Source organism: Ochotona curzoniae, unplaced genomic scaffold, assembly GCF_017591425.1.
Source record: "Ochotona curzoniae isolate NIBS_2020 unplaced genomic scaffold, NIBS_Ocur_1.0 contig_3176, whole genome shotgun sequence".
Lineage (NCBI taxonomy): Eukaryota > Metazoa > Chordata > Mammalia > Lagomorpha > Ochotonidae > Ochotona > Ochotona curzoniae.
The window spans coordinates 380,460-400,305 of record NW_024465746.1 but is presented as its reverse complement, the minus strand read 5'-3'; positions in this window follow the sequence as shown (position 1 = coordinate 400,305).

The window sequence follows — 19,846 nt, the reverse complement described above, 5'->3', positions numbered from 1 at the left end:
AAAGACTCCTTCCGTCTCGCTTGGCAAAGCGGCAAGTAGGTTGGCTCCGGGCTGCTCCGTGTGAGCAGAGGTTCAAACCTCTGCTTGGAAGGACAATAAAGAAGAGGGGGAGATAGGTTGGTTTTATTTCACACGCCTGTTATAACACAATTTACAGTAAAGGTCGTAACGAAGCTACAGAAAAGAAATGATGTAGAAGATACGTAAAATGAAAACTGAAATAAAGACAAGGCACTGATTGAAAGTTTACCAGGTAATATTTATGCAGCATTCCTACAGCATGGCTTTGACTTTTCAAAACTTGTGACACTACAAAATTGATACACAATATCTGACAATCACAAAAGTTGTGACAACATGATGTTCCGTGAAATGTTCACATTATCTACTCTCCCGAGTGGGGGCGTGGGTGGAGAGGTACATGTTGGCAGGTGCAGGAAGCAATGGCTGGTTCACTCATTTCCAGCCATGTGCCCTCATCTCTATTGAATTTCTCAGCTGTCGTTGTCCTTACATCCCAAGTGAATAAAATGCTGCCTTGTCTTTGCCAGTCTGTCTTGTGTTACTATAGCAAAATGCCTGAGGTTAGATACTTTATAAAGAAAAGAATTTCAGATGCTGAAGTTTCAAGGTTGTCTGGTCACATCTGTTCAGCCTGGTGTCCTCCTTCTGGCTGCATCACACATGTCGGAGAAGAGACCAAGTGCATGGAATGACCTTGACTTCTAACCACCTGCTCTCGTGAGAACTAACCCAGACCTGTAGGAGCAATATTGGGACCTTCCAAGGATGATTTCTTGATGACCTGATTACCAGATCCTGGCTTTCCATGCTTTCCCTCCTGTGTTCTCATGTGCTGTTTGCCAGAGCCAAACCCGGGCTGCAGGGTGACGGTGTTGTGGGACATCAGGTTGAGCCACCACCTCCAGTGCTGGAATCCTAAGAGGGAGCCTGTATGAGCTTGCCTGCTTCATTTCTGATCCACCTACCTGCTCAGGCTCCTGGGAAAACAGTAGAGGATGGCCTGCACCCACATGCGGGATCTGAATGCGGTTCCAAGCTACTGGTTTCCCAACCCTGCCCATTTCTTCCAACTGGGAGTGAACCATCAACAGAAGATCTCTCTTTCATTCTCTCTCAGTAACTCTGACTTTCAAATAAATAAATAAATCTTTAAAACAAACAAATAAAGAACAACAACAACAACAAAACACCAGGGCCCTGCGTGGTGGCCTATCATCTAAGTCCTTGCCTTAGAACATGTCAGATCCCATATGGGCGCCGGTTCTAGTCTCAGTAACCCTGCTTCCTACCCAGCTCCCTGCTTGCAGCCTGGGAAAGCAATCAAGTACAGCCCAAAGCCTTAGCACCCTGTGCCCGTGTGGGACTCCCAAAGAGTCCCTGGCTCCTGGCTTCAAATTGGCGCAGCTCCAGACATTGCAGTCACTTGGGGAGTGAATCATTGGATGGAAGATCTTCCTCTCTGTCTCTCCTCCTCTGTCTACATATTTGTCTTTGCAATAAAAATAAATGTCTTAAAAAAAAAAAAAAGCCTGGGCCATAGTGTTTGGGTTTGGCGCCTCCAAAAGTATAAGTTAAGTGAACTCCTCTTTACTTCTAACGGATCTAACTCAGGGATTTTGTTATAGTGATAAAAAGCTGACGAAGCAAGCACCAAGATGTTGCTAATTATTATGCCGTTTGATCAAAGATATACTACAAAATATTATATATTGCACCTACCATGCACAGCGAGCAATTAGATTTAATGTTTGTGAGGTTTTTATTATTATTATTATTATTATTATTATTTAAAGCATCTTAAAGCTAAATTGTTGGCTCTGCAGAGCAGGAGGGTTAACCACGGAGCAAACAATTGGTCTGGAGAGGAGACCTGGGTGGCCTGAGCACTGCGGCCTCTGTCGCTAACGAGGAGAGGAGTCGGCCATGTGTGGAAGCGGAGCATTTGTCGCACACTCCCATCACCCTCCAGGCAGAGAGCCTTCCCGTGCACACAGGCATTGCAGCCCCCAGCCTGAAGTGTGCTCTCCCTCTTCAGGATAGGGCCACGCCTGGCTGTGACCTCAGCCCAGACTCCTCCCCATCTTTAACATCTCAGCCTCCAGGAACAGATGCACAGATTTGAAAAGCCAGGAGACATTTAAACGAAACTGACACCATACATGAAAAGGACCTCTAAAAATGGAGTAAATGTTAGATCCCAACGACAAAAGAGGAAAAGGAGAGAATTTGTAACATTTCAATGAATTTTTTTTAAGATTAAAAAAAAAAGAATCTATACTCTTTTCAAAAAACAATTTTACATGGAACAATGTACAAAGACTGAGATCTTGGAAATTAAAAATTGAACCCAAAGGGTTGGCGTTGGAGTGCGGTAGATTTAGCTGCCATCTACCAGATGAACGTGGGTTCAAGTCCCAGATGCTCCACGTCCCATCTTGCTCCAGGGAAGGCAACAGGTGACATTCCAAGTGCAGGGATACTCCCACCCAAGCGGAGACCTGGAACCTTCTGGGTCCTGGACCCATCCTTGCCCGTTCCCAGTCACGGCTCTCATCTGGGGAAGAGTGAGATGGCAAAAGGAAGATTCTCTCTTTATCGCTCTATGTCACTCTGCCTTTCAAATGAATAAGATAAACATTAAAAAAAAAAAAGATTAGAAATTTATCCAGAGAGACACAAAGAGCAAGGTATAATGTGAAAACTGAATAATTTAATACTATATGCCTAAAGTTATAATAATGAATATGGAAGGTGCAGTTGGATAAATCTTGCAAAATGTGCTGTAACGGGGAAAGTGATGGATGAACTGAAAGGAGAATTTGCAACAGGAGGGCTGTTCCTGCAAGTTCGGTATTCATCTCGCAGGACTTTCAGAAAGAATTGCGGCAATGAAGAGATGAAATGATTCTCAAAACAGGAAGCAAAATTGTTCCCTGAGATCAAGGAAAATGTGAAGCCTTAATTTTAAAAGGCTTGTTGAATGTCAACAAAAAATTTGAAACTAGACAAGTACAAGATTTTGGAATTTTAACAATAGGAAATTCACACACACACAAAAAAACTGTTCATCGGGCTCTGTCTAATCTGGGATTTTTGATCTCAAGCAAAATGATCATTTGCGCATTAAGTGCAACAAGTATCTCTAATCACGCAACTCAGAACAGTTAACATTCCTGCATTCTGGCCCGGCGGCGTGACCTAGCAGCTAAAGTCCTCGCCTTGAACACGCCGAGATCCCATATGGGTGCCGGTTCTAATCCCGGCAGCTCCACTTCCCAACCAGTTTCCTAGGAAAGAAGTGCAGGACAGCCTAAAGCCTTGGGACCCTGCACCTGCATAGGAGACCTGGAGGAAATTCCTGGTTCCTGGCTTTGGCTCAGCGCAGACCAGCTATTGTGGTCACTTGGGGAGTGAATCATCGGACGGAAGATCTTCCTCTCTGTCTCTCCTCCTCTCTGTATATCTGACTTTCCAATAAAAATAAATAAATCTTTTTTTTAAAAAAATTTCTGCATTCTTTCTGAAAAGAAAATTATTAAGTCGTAAGTTGCAATTAAATAATAAGGTCAATACTTTGATAAAAGAGGCATTCATGTCTCTTTGAAGAACTAGCAACAGGTCATATTTCTACATGGAAAAAACTGCAGGGCTTACATTCTTTAACCAATGAGAGGAATTCAGATCCTGATTACAAAATAACTTTGTGTTGCTTAGTGAAATACATTTACCAAAATTAAGAGGAAAGTTGAAAATAAAGGACTGGGCTGTAATATATATCAGGCAGATGATTTTTTTCAAAAGACAAATGATTCAATAAAATATGTTATTGGTTGCTTATGTCACTAGTTTAATTTATTAACTATAAAATAATAGTTTAGCCCAAATTCCAGCACTATTTAAAGTATGAAACATTGAAGTATGTGTGTATGTATTTGTATAAAAATCAGGAAAAGGGCCTGGGGCCGTAGCCTGCTGGCTAAAGTCCTTGCTTTGCATGCACTGGGATCCCATATGGGCACAGGTTCATGTCCTGGCTGCTTCACTTCCCATCCAGCTGCCTGCTTCTGTCCTGGAAAAGCAGTCGAGGATGGCTCAAAGCCTTGGGACCCTGCACTCCCGTGGGAGACCCAAAAGAACCTCTTGGCTTTGGGTCAGTTCTGCTCCAACTGTTGTTGGCTACTTAGGGAGTAAACCAGCACATGGAAGATCTTTCTCTCTGTCTCTCCTCCTCTCTGTAAATCTGCCTTGCCAATAAAAATAAATCTTAAAAAAAAAAGTTAAAGGCAAAAATATTCAAGTTATCTTTGACACGGAATAGAATGAAAGTCTCATTTTAAGAGGGATGTTGGGGTGGCTTCTCAACCCAGTGTTTAAGACAGCCGTGTCCCCAGGTTCTGTAAGTGTCTCACCCTGGACTCAGCTTCTGCTGATGAAGACCCCAGGAAGCAATGGTGACGGCTCAAACGATCCAGTCCCTGTCACTCTCAAGGGGGACCTGCATTCAGTCCCTAGATCTCCATCTGGGCGTGGCCCAACCCTAGCTACACTATTACTGCTGCAGATTAAGCAGTTATTTGGAGAGTTTATTTCTGTTGAGGCATGCTGCGTTCCTCATGAGGCTGTTTCTCCTCTCATGCCCCATTCAGTATCCACTTCAACTTTGTTAGCTATCATATTTTTTAGCATACATTAATTTATTTAAAAAGTCAGAGTCACAGAGAGGGAGACAAAGATATGACAAAGCCTTCTAACTACATCTTCACTTATCAACCAGCTGTGGCAGCAAGGGCCGGGCCAGGCCAATGTAGGAACTCCCAGTAGTTGCAACAGTGGGGGCAGGGCCAGGCCAGGCCAATGCCAGGAACTCCCAATAATTGCAACAGTGGGGGCGGAGCCAGGCCAATGCCAGGGGCCCCAACCAGCTGAGGTAGTGAGGGCAGGACCAATGCCAGAGCCCCAACCAAGTGTGGCAGCGAGGGCCAGGTCAGGCAATGCCAGGAGCCAGGACCTGCATCTGGATTTCCTGTGTAGGTGGCAGGAGCTCAAGACCCTGCTACTTCCCAGGAATATTTTTCCTGTGCCAACACCATTCTTCTGGCCACTGCTGCCACATGGTGTGCGAGTCCTGGGCTATGGGCAGCCAGTGCACCCATTGTGCGCCAGGCTCTGCCTGCTGGCCACCTGGGGGTGAGGTCTAAGATTTTTAGGATATGTAATTGCTGCCTAGGGACATCCATGGATAAGGCTAATATGAGTGTAGGTGATGGATGAATTCTGGGTGATTCCCAGCAATGAGAACGTAATTTTCTAAAATTTAATATATCAGTGTGATGCAAGGTAGTGATTAATAGTCATTTTCATGGATTTCTGAGAAAAACCTACTTATCTGCAGGAACCTGTGTTTGAGTTCACATTGAAATGCTGTGACTTTTGTATGAATTTCATCTTTAGATTTCTGTTTTCTCATTGACCTTTTTTTTTAGATTTTTAAAAAATTTATTTGAAAGGCCGAGTCACCCATAGAGAGATTTTCTGTCCACAAGATCACTCCCCCAAGGGCTGCAAAGGCTGCAGGTGAACAGGGCCAGTGCAGCCCAAGGCCGAGTACCTTCTTCTGCTGTCTTCCCTGGTACATCAGCAGGAAGCTAGTCTGCAGATGAAATAGCTAGGATTCAAACCGGTACTCTGATACTGTTTGCAGGCACGCCGAGAAGTGGCTTAGCTGGCCATACCACAGTTCTGCCCTCATATTTCAGTATGAATTTGAGCAGTTTCATCAGCTTCATGGGGAAGGATCCCATAATTGTGTATGTTGTGGTAGATTGCACGCATCAGAAGCACTGTGAGGGTGTTGGAGAGACAGCTGTGAGCACTTCTGCGGGTCCGATCTGAGAAGCAAGTTATATTGCTTACCAGTCACTCTGGCAAACACGCATAACTGAAGCGCAGTCATGGTGAGAAAGAGTACAAGCCATAAATTCTGACACTCTTTAAAAATGCGTGTGTCGAGAAAGGTTCAAAAAACTAAGAACTATAACAAATTAAAGGAGAGTAAAGTGACACGAACATAAACAGCAAAGCATTATCCTCTTTTGGGTCCTGGATTGGAAAAAATATTGTTATAACACTGATATAAAAAGTGATAACTTTGGGCAAGTGGAGAGCATAAATCTACAGTGGGTTAATTTTTGAGTTAATGATTTTGTATGGCCTGTGTGTGAATGACACTATAAGTATCCAAATGGCTGCTGGCAGAAGTTTCGTCACCCCTGGTACATAATAAAATTATATTTAGCCATATTATCATACATTATTTTGATATAAAAATATGAGAGAAAATGCCCTTGTTTGTAATAAATGGGCTCTAAATTTAATTAAGGATTGAAGAGAACAACCGTAAAAAGAAATGTTTTTTAGATAATCAAATTAAATCATCACAATAATACCACAGATGTAATATACACAAATACATTGATAAAAACAGCAGTAACTCACTAAATGAATAAAGATTTATTCATTTATTTTTATTTTTATTTTTTATTTTTGATGATTTTTCATAGATGATTAGTGTGCAAAGGGTCAAGGTCTAGAGGAAAGTGGATGGCACCATTGCTTCCACATGCCCTTTTTTTCCTTCCTGTAACTGGGGGAAGAGGGGAGACAAGGGGAGAAGCCACACCCAGCCTCCCAAACACCTCTGTACCCTGGGATGGAGGACAGCTACCCAACACCACCCCAGGGTCCCTGATGTGAGCATGTTCCGAGGGTCCTGCCTAAGAGGTTTTGATAGTTCAACGGTTCTGAATTGCTGCTGATCTTGCCACTCCAAGCACGATGAAATCTCTCCAGAATCCATTGACATAGTTTACCTTTGAGTGTCTGTTTTCCCAGATATTCACTGCCAGCACTTGTTTGCAGTAGTAGATCAATTTGTTTTGTCCTCTGTTGTGGTACCAGGTGTCCTTTGCAGTCTCCAATGTACTGCTATATTCCCCATGTGCACCTGGACATGTCATCCACTGCTCCACCTAAGTCACAATGAGGAGGCCCAGCTTTGACACATGAACTCCACAGTCAGACCACGGAACCTGCAATTCTCTCCATGATTGGGTTCTGTGTCCAGCGATTCAGTTTGGGGAATCTCCACAAAAAATTTCACCTGAGGTGATCCCAGACCTGATTCATGTACGTGCTTGGTAATTCAGGGTCTGGCACAGTCTGTTGCACACACTGGTGGTTGCAGTTGCTGGGTCTGTTCTGTCTCCAGCCCTCTTCTATGCAAATCAGTGAGTGCTGGAGCCCATCCCCATCCTGCCCACTGCACACTTGACCAGTGAGAGCTGCGACCTAGTGGGAGTGACCCTCAGTAACCCCACCAGATCCGCTCCCGCCCCCGCCCTGGTTCCTGTGCTTGCCAGGAGGTACAGCTGACTGGTCCAGTCTGTCCCATAGACATATTTCAAGTTTCTGTTTTTGCCTGCATTGTAATCATGCTGGTAAACTCTTTATATTACATCAGAAATAGCAGGTACATCCTGTCATGAAGACAAGGTCTGAAGATGGTGAGGCAAGAAGACATTGCGGTGTCATCTCTTCCCAGGCCAGGATTCTGAGCAATTGAGGCTGCTCAGAGCCTAGGGTGCTTCCTTGCCTTTCCACACAATCCACTGTGTGTTATTTGATGCTCTCAGATGAACAGATTGAAAGAGTACCGCAAGGGTGGACCCTGTGGTGCCATAGGTTAAGCCAAGGCTTGGGGAACCCACCTCCATATGTGGGTCTTGGTTGAAGTCCCAGCACCTCAATTTTTGATCCAACTTCCTCCACTGTAGGGAGGCAGTAGATGATGGTTTACGTACTTAGAATGCTGCCATTCAGGTGCAAAAACCAGGTGAGGTTCTGGGTATCCAGGTTTGGCCTGTCCCAGCCTTTGGGGAGTCAACAAGTGGATGGAAACTCTCTCTCCCTCCCTCACTCTCTCTAAATCCCTCTCTTCTCTCTCTCTGCATGCATGTGTGTGCATTTGTGTTTGTGTGTGACTCTGCTGTTCAAATGAAAATAAAGAAATAAACATTAAAAAAGCATAAGTAAGCCTAAAGATGCATAAACACAGTATTTGCTGAATAATAAAATGATGCAGATTTCTGAAGGTAAGAGGAAAAAACTTAGAAATAGTACGGAGTCTTATAGAAGTTACCTGGCTGTCTTTGAATTCTACAAGCCAGATCTAAGGAGCTGCCTGTTAGGCACATTTCACCTTCCAGCAGATGTGTGGTCTGGACGGATTGCAGGGTCCTGTTCCCAGCCACAGATCTTGCATGCACCAGTGGTTGCTTCACCCTTCACACCTGAACACACGCTGCTCCATTTCCTAGCACACCCTCCTGTTGCCTGCCTCAGGTAGGGAGGATCGTCCACCCATTTCCTTGACACACATCAAAACAAATTTGAGCCATACTGAGAAAGCACACATACCAGAGCACACGTCACTTACCTTCACCATATTTAAAAAAGGAAACACAGAAAGTTTCCTGGGTTTTTAAAATTTAATTTAGTTTTATTTATTGGAAAGTTAGATTTACAGAGAGGAGAGATAGAGGGAAAGATCTATTTGTTGGATTATTCCCCAAATGGCTGCAACACTCAGAGCTGGACCAATTCAAAGCCAGGAGCCAGAAGCCAAGAACTTCTTCCAACATTCCTACATGGGTGCAGGGTCCCAACATTTTGAACCATCCTCCACTGCTTTCCCAGGTGATAGACAGGGAACTTAAAGGAGCAGCCAGGACATGAACCCGAATGAGAATCCAGGACATGAACCTGGATGAGAACCCAGGACATGAGCCTGGATGAGAACCCAGGACATGAGCCTGGATGAGAACCCAGGACATGAACTCGGATGAGATGCTGGCACTGGCAGGTGGAGGATTAGCCAGTTGAGCCATCATGCCAGCTACTCACTTTCACTTTTTTAAAAATATTTTTTTATTTTGAATTTGGAATTATGTGGTACCATTTTGTATAGGCTGGGATCCCCGCCCCCCAAACTCCCATCCCCCGACAGATTTTTCTCATTTTACACAATGGTATAGTCCTTCATAAGGAATCATAATTCTATCATTCTCTTATTTAAGTGTACCCTGACATTGTTGGTACAGACAACGTTAGACAGTTCAGCATCCCATTGTCTACACGTGTCCAACAGTTTCATTGGGAATCCATCTTTGGTCTGGAAGCAGGAATGCATGTCCCATTATACCTCCACATCTGTATGTGATAGACCCCAGTACTGTATCACTATACATTTCCATAATTGAGAAGCTATAAACAAAGTCAACAACTGGTATGAGAACAGCCACAACAACAACATCAACAACAAATTACAGCACCATGAAAAAAACATGCCCCTGAGTAACCAACACATGAGTGACAAAAAGGAAACACAAAAGTCTCCTGGGAAAATGATGCCACCGTGTAATCCATGAGCCAGTGATGAATTCGACAAGAGAAAAGAAATTGTTTGGAATAAACAAAACTGAAATAAAAAACATCAACACACATGGGATACAGCAAAAAATAAACAAACTGAAAAACAGTATGGATTGGATTATTAAAGTTACACTTTCCATGCTGGTTTCCTTATATAAGAGAGAATATAAAGTTCTTTTATGATTGAATGAGCAGTGAATGAGTATAATGGTCTCTAGTTGGGACCACCTGGTTGTAAATAGTATAATTTCATTCTTGTTAATAGTTGAATAATATTGCATGGAGTAGATGTAACACATTTTCTTTAACCACTCCTCTTTGGACACACATCTGGTTTGTTTCCATGTCTTTGCTATTGCAGATTGTGCAGCTGCAAATACAGGATTACAGATCCCCTTCTCATATGCAGATTTCACTTGTATTGGGTGTATTCCTAGGAGCAGGATAGGTGGGTCATATGGCAGGTTTATTTACAATTCTCCAAGCACTCTCCATTCTGATTTCCACAGTGGTTGTACTAGCCTACACTCCCAGCAGCAGTGAAGGAGGGTGCCTTTCTCCCCACATCCACACCAGCAGGTGTTGTTAGTTGAGTTCTGAATGTAGGCCAGTCACACTGGAGTTAGGTGGAACCTCAGTGTGGTTTTCTTTTGTATCTCTCTGATGGTTAGGGAGCCTGAGCATCTTTTCACACGTCTGTTAGCCATTTGAATCTGTTCTTTTGAAAAAATGCCTGTTCATTTCCTTTGCTCATTTTGGTGCAGGTTTTTTTTTTTTTTATTTCTGTCCCTGCGTTTTTGAAGCTCTTTGTAAATCCTGGATATTAGTCCCCTATCATTTGTGTAGTGTGCAAAAATTTTCTCCCATTCTGTTGGTTGCTTCTTCACTTTGTTAATTGTTTCCTTTGCTGTACGGAAGCTTTTTAGTTGGATGCAGTCCCATTTGTTCATTTTGGCTTTGATTGCCTTTGCTTTGGGCGTCTTTTCTAAGAAGTTTTCCTCTGTTCCTTTATATTGGAGTGTGCTACTCACTTTTACTTTTGTGTTTGAATTAAATGCATATAAAATGGGTGAGGCTAGAGGAAGTGGAACATAAAATCATTTGGGCAAATCTCAGGATGTCTGAAAGAACAGGAAGATTCAGGGAGATTGAGAGTGCTTTTAACTAAGGGATGTGGTCAATATACCAGCACGAGGAGCAGACTCAGAAACTGAGGACGCAAAGGCACGCCTTGGTAAGGTTGGTGTTTTGGTTGGTTTTGTGTTTCCTTCGGAGCACTTTGGCCTGATTGCTTCCTAACAATGAACAAAGCTGTTTTCTCTCTCCTCATCCCCCATCACTCTGTTCATTCCTTACCCTTTTTACCCTTCTAATAAGCCAAGTGTAGTGGCACAGTGAGCCTGAAGGCCTCAATGCAAGAGCTCCCTAGGGTTATTTGTGTTTAAACAGAGGGCAGGAAGTCTCTTGACAGAAGAATGTATCCCCAACTGTGGCATTGCCGATATGATCAAACAGGAACAGGATCTGCTTTTCTGAGAAGCACACACATTCCTGATGGTTCCATCCACCTGCTGTCCAGATGCTCTCCCTTCACACTGCCCGACCACGCTCCCCAGCACCACGGCCTTTAGCTCAGTCCATATCCTGAAGCAAATCCAGGAACTGGCTATGTCTGAAGACTGGCATGGCCTTAAACGAGTCTCTGCCCTCCAGCCCTTGGATATTTGTAGATCAAACTATCTAAAAGCAAATTACAGAAGTCCTGGAAACTCACCATGGCCCTCTCTGCCAATTTATTAACAAATGCACAGAATAACTGCAGACCACGAAATGATGACATTTTTCCCTTGGTGACCCCCTTTATGTTCATGAAGTTTCGTTGAAAGTATTCCATATTCAATCCCAGGCACAAGGAAGGAATTTACATTCAGTAGTGATTCCAAATAAAATAAACACAAACATGTGTCTGGCACAAGGGCAAGATGGGGGGAAAGGCACTGGGTTCATTAAACTGTTAGTTACAAATACCAAAGAAAGATGGAGGGGACATTTTCATCTGAGGGTCCACACACAAACAAAAAAATGAATCTAAATAGCTACCAAAAGTACTAATAATATGGCAGCATTTAGGTTTATTCGATGTGTTTTTAACTTCCAAAACATATTTATAGAAAATCCATCATATTAAGGTGTACGTTAATAACCTCACATCCAGTGAGCCCTGCTAGCAATGCTATGTCTCTGTTATCACCATAGCAAATAACAATGGAAGAAACATTTATTCTTGGAAGATTTTCTGCCTACTTTCAGACCAATAAATAAAGGGGGCTATGGAATAAAAATAACCTAAGTACTAGAGCCTAGGTCCACAGTTTGAGCATTTGGGTAAATAGTGGGGTGATTTACTGAAACTTAAGTGGGGAAGATGGGGAGACAACAGATTAAAAAGTAGCCTGGGGAGGGAAAGTACAGTTTTTAGAGATGTGTTTTGTTGAAGTTGTCTATGGGAAATTCCAAAGGAGAGACAAGTCCATAGTTGGTTATACTATTTTAGGACTCCGGAAATTCAGGCAAAGGATGTGTACGTGGGAATCATCAGTTATACAACTGGTAATGAGATCACAGCTATGACAAGGAGCTGCGACAAAGGAGTGGACTTTCATCACAGTGTGTTAACACTGAGTTGTCTCAGTAGCACAGGGGAAGACCCCTGCAGGACCCAGCTCCAGACATTTTCAAGTGTGTTATATAAACGACTTCGTGTCTGCACATAACCTCTGCATAACCACCAAGATCATTTAAATCATCTCTATGTTACTTATAATTCTCAATGCAATGCAAATGCAAATGATATGAGATATTTTGTTCAGTACAGATGCAATTTTTTCCCCACTATTTTCAATCCATGTTGATAATTGGTAGATACAGAATCTGTCAGTATGGTAGTTGACTCTACCCAAACGAGAGATCTTTAGTTAAAAGTTCACAGAAAGCATATATTGTGGAAAAAAAAACTATGCATGAATTAAAAAAAGTTTTGCACTGCAATAAGTTTATAATTCCTTTTTATATGAGCTTTTGAAAATACAAGGTGAAGAGGCAATAAAATCTATTTGCAAGGATTTCCTAACATTCTCCTTTTTTTTTTAAATTTTCTGTATTGCATTTTTTTATGGTGTTTACATAGTTGACCAGGATAGGAAGGGTTGAGGATAGGGAAAAATGGGTGAGACCATTGTTTCCAAAATAATTTTTTTTCTTCTTTCTGTACCTTGGGGAAGAAGGAGAAGCCATACACAGTCCCTCAACCACCTCAGTAACCAAGAACGGGGAACGGGCACCCAATGTCGTTCCAGAATCCCTGATGTGGGATTGAGTGATCTGCTCACATGGTTTCGATAGTTCTGACATGCTGCCAAACTCACCAATCCAAGGATGAGGAAATCCTTCCAAGATCCATGGCTACATACTCCACCTTAGTGTCTCCATTCGCCCAGGTATTTTCTGTCAACACTTGGCTGGGGTAGTTGAGCAATTTGTTCTGCTCCCTTTCCTCTGCTATGGTACCAGATGTCTTCTGCAGGCCTCAGGGGTCTGCCATATCCTCCATGTGCACCTGGGCATGCCCTCCGCTGCTTCATCTTAAGCCACTGAGGAAACCCAGTTCTGACGTGTGCATTCCCCAGATCACAGATCCTACAGTTCTCTGCAAGGTTGGAATTCTAAAGTGGTTCAGCTGGGTGGATCTCCAAAGCAACGTCGTCTGAGGTAATCCTAGTATGCGACTCTTATATGTACTTGCCACCGGGGTTCAGCTCAGACTGTCACCCTATACACACATTAGTAGCTACAACTGCTGGGTCAGTTCTGTCTCCAGCCCTGTCTCTTATGTAAACCGACTGATGCTGCTGCCCAGCCCCAACCCTACCCACCACACACTTGTCCCCCACATTCACCAGCAGAAACTGCAGTCTATTTGGATCAACCGCAAATAACCCCCACTAGGCCCATCCCCAGCTCTGGTTCCTGTGCTTGCCAATATGTGCAGCAGACTGATCCAGTCTGTCCCACATCTCATTTATCTCTCATACACATCAGTGCATGTTGGAGACTAGCTCAACACAATTGACCCCAGTATCCAGCTGGCAGGTGCCACTGCCTATCTATCTAGTCCTGCCCCCAGCCCTGGTTCTCATGCTCACCAATGGAAGTTGCAGCCCCCCATCAGAGAGGTACCCACAGTTTCTCTGCTGGACCTACTCCCAGCCCTAGATCTTACACTCCCCAGGTGGTTCTGTACTCTAGCTTGACTTAGTCCCAGCATTTGTCAGTCGATGCTATGGCAGAGCCCAGCCAGCCTGCACTTACCCTGGCTCATGTGTGCACTGGTGGATGTATTTGACTAGCCCACCCTGGCTCTCCCCCAACCCAGTTCACATGTAAGCCAACAGATGTAACCCTGCCTAACCTGATCTGCCCTGGTTCCAGTTCTTGTGCTCACCAGTGGAAGCAGTCTTCTAGCAGAAGAGCCCCCCAAAGCCTCCTTACCAGGCTCACACTGCCCCCCATCTAGGTTTCACCTGTACTGGTGAGTGCTGTGGCTCAGTCTGGCATGGCCCACCTCACCTTGGCAGGTGCTGTCACCTGACCTTACTGGGTCTTCCCCCAATTCCAATTCACGCTGCCAAGTGCTGTAGACTAGTCCAGCTCAGCCAGCACTCAGCCCCAGTTCTAATGTGAACTAACTGGCACTGTGGGCTGACCCAGCCTGTCCTGCACCCTTCTTGATTTTCAGATGTGCCAGTGTGTGTTGTAAATTGGCCCAGCTTGGCCAATCCCCAGACCTGATCCACACATATGGCAGCAGGTACCGTAACCTGGTTTGGTCTGGGCTTTTCCCAACTTTGCTTTTTTTGCACTCACCTGTCGGGACTCGTCCTGACAGAGGGTTGCCCAAGCTCTGCTATCAGGTCTCCTCCCAGTGGCAGATCTTGCACACTGGTGGGTCCTTGACCCAGACAGATTTGGTTCACCTCCTGTCCTGGCAAGAACAGTGGCCTTGCCCATCTGTCATACACCCAATCCAGTTCTTACTTTCGGGTGCTACCACCCAGGCACACCTTGTCCACACCCAGACACAGCTCTTGCATGGTTCAGCAGGTGCCAAGAACTAGTCCAGCCAGTCCTAAACCCACCCTGGCTCTCACGAGCACCAGTGGGTACTGGAGTCTACTCCAGTCTAGCACACCCTGCGCACATCCAGGCAGCAATGTCCAGCCATATCGAAGCCTACATTCCTCTTCTTATGCTCACCAATGGGAACCACAAGCCAGCGAGGACATCCCCTTAGTTTCCCAATCAGACCTGCTCCCAGCCACAGATCTTGTGCATGCCAGTGGTTGCTCTGACCCAGCTCAGCATAGCCAATTCCCTGCCCTGGCCTTTTTCACTGGATGCTGCAGCCTGGCCTATCCTGCCCCACCCTCAGTCCCAACTGTTGCTGGCAGGTGCTGCAGTCTAACCCTCCCATCCCTGGCTCTTGCAAGCCAGTAGGTGTGGCAGCCTATCTTGGCATGACATGCATTACAGCCTGCCTCCTGTACATGCCAGTGGGCTAAGGTTCGGATCAACCCTGCCCAGTCTACGCCCCTCTAAAACCAAGTCACACACTTGCTGTTGGGTAGAGCTATCTAGCTCAGCCCGACCAATACCCAGGCCACAATTACATGCTCACCAGTGGGGACCATGGGCCACCAGGACAGTTTCTCAAGTTCCCTTACCAGACACACACTCCCAGACTCGTATCTCACATGTTCTGGCTGTGCTCAGCCCTTATCTGGCAGAGTCTGCCCCCACTATCTCAGCCTTTGTATGAGCTGGTGGGTATTATGGCCCAGACCACCCCCCATCCTATGCTTGAATGCACCTGCAGGTGCTACAGCATGAATCAGCTGGCCTGTTCCCAGCTCCAACACCCATGAGTGTTGGAGGGTTTCACAGTCATGCCTAGCTCAGTCCATCGTGATTCCCAGATCTTAAGCAAACCAGCAGAAATTGCAGTTCCAGAGCAGTGGGCCCACATACACCCCACAGAATCTTCTCCCAGATCTGGTTCTCTCACATGTTGTTAGTGTCATGACCTAGCCTAACTATACCTGTCCCCATGTTCTGACTCACCAGCAGGTGCTGGGATCTAGCTCTGCCAGGCAGGTCCTCAGTCCTAGCTTTAGTGTGTGCCAGTGAGTGGTGATTGGCAGTGATCCATGCTAACTAGCCCAGCTCAGGTCTCCCACACAGATTGGTGCATTGGTCTGCCCATGTAGGTCCGCCAGCATCCCCATCCAAGCCGCTCTGTCCCAGTACCCCAACTTACCTGCAAGTCCAGTGGCCCTGTTGATGGAAGTCCCTCAGAATTCATTCCTCACCTGAAACATATATCCCTCAGCAGTGTTCTCTCTCACACATCTCCGAACCCCTTTCCCTGAGCAACCCAGAGTCCCCACACTTAGGAGCTCATGGATTCCTTATCCCTGCCTCAGAATCACAGTCTTCTGGTGGGGTGGTGTGCTGGCCTGGAGCTCTGCTCGCTCTCTAGGGTCCCAAACTCCTGGTGCGTTGCTCTCCTGGGACTTTATCCCTCTCCCCACCCAAGTTCCAGGTGCATTTAAAGTTTCTGAATCCCAGTCCACCAGCACATCAGGCTAGCATGCTAATCTAGGGCTCTCCCCTCCCCTTTCCCTTCCCACCTGGAACCAAGCACGTGGGAAAATCTCCAGGCCCACTCTGCATGCCTGATTGTGAGCTCCCTGGTCTGTGCATGCTCCTGCAGGTGCCATTCCCCAGACCCCCTGCAAGCCCGGCACCTGAGCCCCAGACACATTCCAGTCAGTAGATTCAAAGATAAGTTGGTATCTAAGGAAGATTAAAATTTAGTGACATAGTTATTTATCAGTTTGTGACCAGATTTAGCAACAAGAAATATCAAAGCACCTAGGACCTTGAAAAATTCTTTCAGCCAGAGGAATGAAGGAGATGCTACAAAGGCCTTTCGACCTGGAGCAGGTTGGTCTAGTTCAGTTGTGCCTATAATTTTTCTGCACCTATAAAGAAGTATTTGCACCTGATATTAAACAATATTGCATTTTTCATTCTTTGTTTTATAACATAATTTGGAAAAAATGGAAGCAAGAAGATGAATGTTATGGGTATAAAGCCTAGGCCTTTAAGTTTTATACTATTGAAATAAGAATGGAAAATTAGACTAGGTAACTTGATGTCAATTCTGTTTCAAGCAGCAGATCAGTATGAAGGAAGATCATTTGATTTTAAAATTTCTATAAAAACCAATTTCTATGAGATTGAAAGTATGCTTAAGGATTTTGGAATGGAATTATCAGCAAATAGTTTTCTTCTTTATACTATTTGACATTATTATATGACATCCAATAGAAATGGATCCTTGAATTGTGAGAAATTTCACAATTATTGACATTTCAAAGTTCTTTCTAGGAAACTCTTACTTATAAATTAGTGGATATATTCATGAGTAAATATGTGTTTTAATTTTTTTATCTATATATATATAGATTTTATTTTTATGTAAAATTTTTGAAGAACTTTCATCTGTATGCAGATCAGAAAAACTTTATGCAATGACAAAGAATTCTCTATTTGCCCTGTGTCCTGTGGTAGGCACCAGCCACATGCGGTACCATGCTTCACCACTTCATTGAATCTCTCATTCTTCGTTGTATAAGAGCATTAGGATAATGGAAACATAAAGATGAACATTATGACTCTGAAATACACCCGCTGGAATTCCACATATAGTCACACACTGAAATTTAATTAATGCAAGTGATACTGAATTTTTAAAGATTTATTTATTTTTATTTGAAATACAAAGTTGCAGAGTGAAACAAAGAGAAAGAGAGAGGTTTCCCACCCACAGACTCACTCCCCCAATGGCTGCCATGTTTGCATCCAAGTCAGGAGCCTGGAGCATCTTTCAGATCACCCATATGCATGTTGGGCTCCGTGCACTTAAGCCATACTCCACTGCTTTCCCAGGCCCTAAACCGGAATCAGCAGTGGATCAGCTCAGACTTGAACCAATGCCCAAATAGAATGCAGGTGCTGCAGGCAAAGGCTTAACATGCAATGCCACAGCACCTGCCCTGAAGTATTGAATTACTAACATGATTTCATGATTATTAATTTAAAGTTACAGGTAAAAGTAGCTAGCTAAAGAACAATAAGATAATCTATGCATTTTGGGCAATTATTCTACATGTGACTGCATGACATACTCCACTGTCTCTGTGCAGATCAACATTCAGACAGAGAAGGCGAAAATGAGGTGCTTCTCACCAATATTTGCAGACACCTTTAATGTTCCAGCCATTCAGAACATGCAGAACTCTACGTGCACACGCAGAACTGGGATAAACAGGCCGTCAAATGGACACATTCCCAGAGCACACCTCATCCAACAATGTGCAAGCGTGCTTCTCTTGGGCTCAATGGAACACAACATTCCCAGCAAGTACCGTGTGGTGTGATTAGTGCAAGCTGGGAACCTAAGGCGGTAAGGAGCTAGGCAGTCATTAGTAGTGACTCAGGGTCGGCATACTTCAGTTCAACAGGCTGGTTCTGTTGATATCTACTAAAGCCGCATAAACAATATCTCTGCCCATTGCCAGCAGTAGACTGTCCCACCTCAAACCATGGGTTACGTGGTCAACCTAGATATGCCAATGGGGCTTTCTGCGCCCCCTGGAAAAGGACCAGCTTGCCAAGGGCATAGGTCTTATTTTTTTTTCCATAATGCTCTCTTGTGTTTCCTCCAGCAGTTGATGTAGCTTGGAGGTGTAATAAGTAACAAATATTTGGATAGCTGAACAACACTCGGAATGGTAATTTCCAAGTCCCGGTGGCGGCATTCATCTCACTTCCACATCTAGGGCATTGCTGTTTTAGAGCAAACTGTTTGGCTTGATCTGCAGCAAGAACAAGTAGAACAAACCAGATACCAGGGAGCCTTGATGTGAAAACAGATCTTCACTTGTCCAGTCCTGAACTAGCAGTGACCTTTGGTCTCAGGGAGAGGCCACCAGAGCATTCGCCTTGCCAGCTCCACCTGGAGTCATGAGGTCTTGGAGTCCGAGGATGGCTCCCAGTTCTTGAGTTCTTTCCCAATGGAACAACCTTGGAAGGGAGGAAAAGAAATCATACTTTAAAGATTAGTCCTTTGCCCTGAGAGCCAAAGAGGAAAGCACATAATTAAAATATATATCTATTTGTCCCTGTTCTTTCCAACAGCACCAATATTTTATATTGATTCTGTGTCATCTTCCAGGGGAATGTGTCACAGTGTGCCAGATACATATTCCTAACAGCATAAATTAATCTTGTTGACTATGATGTTACAGTTTGGGGAATTACTGACTGTTCTTCAGAAAGCCAAAAATTTTTCTCATATAAGGACTTTCTAAAGTCAAGCCACATCTTCACGGTTCATGTCTCAAGCAGTTGTGTACAACAGGGCAACTCAAACAACCTCTGATGCCTCAGACAGGTCATGCCATCTGTAACTGATGTAACTCTACAAGGGCTGGGCATTGGCAGGGTGGCAAAGGAAAGCCTTACACACAACAGTCTAAAAACTAACATTTCTCTTTCGCAATTTTCACAGTGGTTAACCGATTCATGCCTGTAAGAGGTCCAGTCAACCCGAAGAACCACAAAGATTTCTTTTAACAAGATCTACTCATGTATTTAAAAAGCAGATCAATAGAGATAGAAAGAGAGAGAAGGAGAGAGGAGTCTTCCATCATCTAAGGCTGGACCAAGCCAAAGGCAGGAGCCAAGAACTGCTTCCTGGTTTCCTACACGGTCAGCAGGGAGTTGCCCACTCAGGCCTTCCTCTGCTGCATCCCAGGTGCACTGGTAATACACTGGAGCAGAAGCAGACCAGCCAGGACTGCAACCAGACCCAGCGTGATGGCTCAACGAGTATATCCTTCACCTCAGAGTGCTGGGGTCCCATATGGACCTCAGTTTAGGTTTTGGCTGCTCTACCTCCCACCCAGCCCCCTGTCTGCAGTTTGGGAAAGTAGCAAAAGATGGTCCAAAGCCTTGGGGCCCTTCAACTAAGTGGGAGAACCAGAAGAAGCTTCTGGCTCCTGGCTTCGGATCAGCTCGGTTCTGGCCATTGCGGCCGCTTAGGGAGTAAACCAGTGGATAAAAGACCTTTCTCTCTGTCTCTCCTTCTCTCTGTAAATCTGCCTTTCCAATAAAAATAAATAAATCCTAAAAAAAAAAAGGCGGGGGG